The following is a 209-nucleotide window of genomic DNA, read 5'->3' on the forward strand; positions in this document are numbered from 1 at the left end:
AGTGGGAAAGCAAAGGTGACATAAATGACTTTAGCATGATAACTAGTTTGTTTCCTATAATTTTGACTCTGAACAAATAAAACATTTATAACGTAGAAGTTCACGAGGTTTAAACAACACTTTAACTGGAATTTAAAAAAATGTGGAGATGACGGAAAAAGTACATGTAGATTATTTATAAACTGTGACGTTAAAATGTTTATAAAAAT

The sequence above is a fragment of the Nothobranchius furzeri genome, chromosome 1 (assembly GCF_043380555.1).
Source record: "Nothobranchius furzeri strain GRZ-AD chromosome 1, NfurGRZ-RIMD1, whole genome shotgun sequence".
NCBI lineage: Eukaryota > Metazoa > Chordata > Actinopteri > Cyprinodontiformes > Nothobranchiidae > Nothobranchius > Nothobranchius furzeri.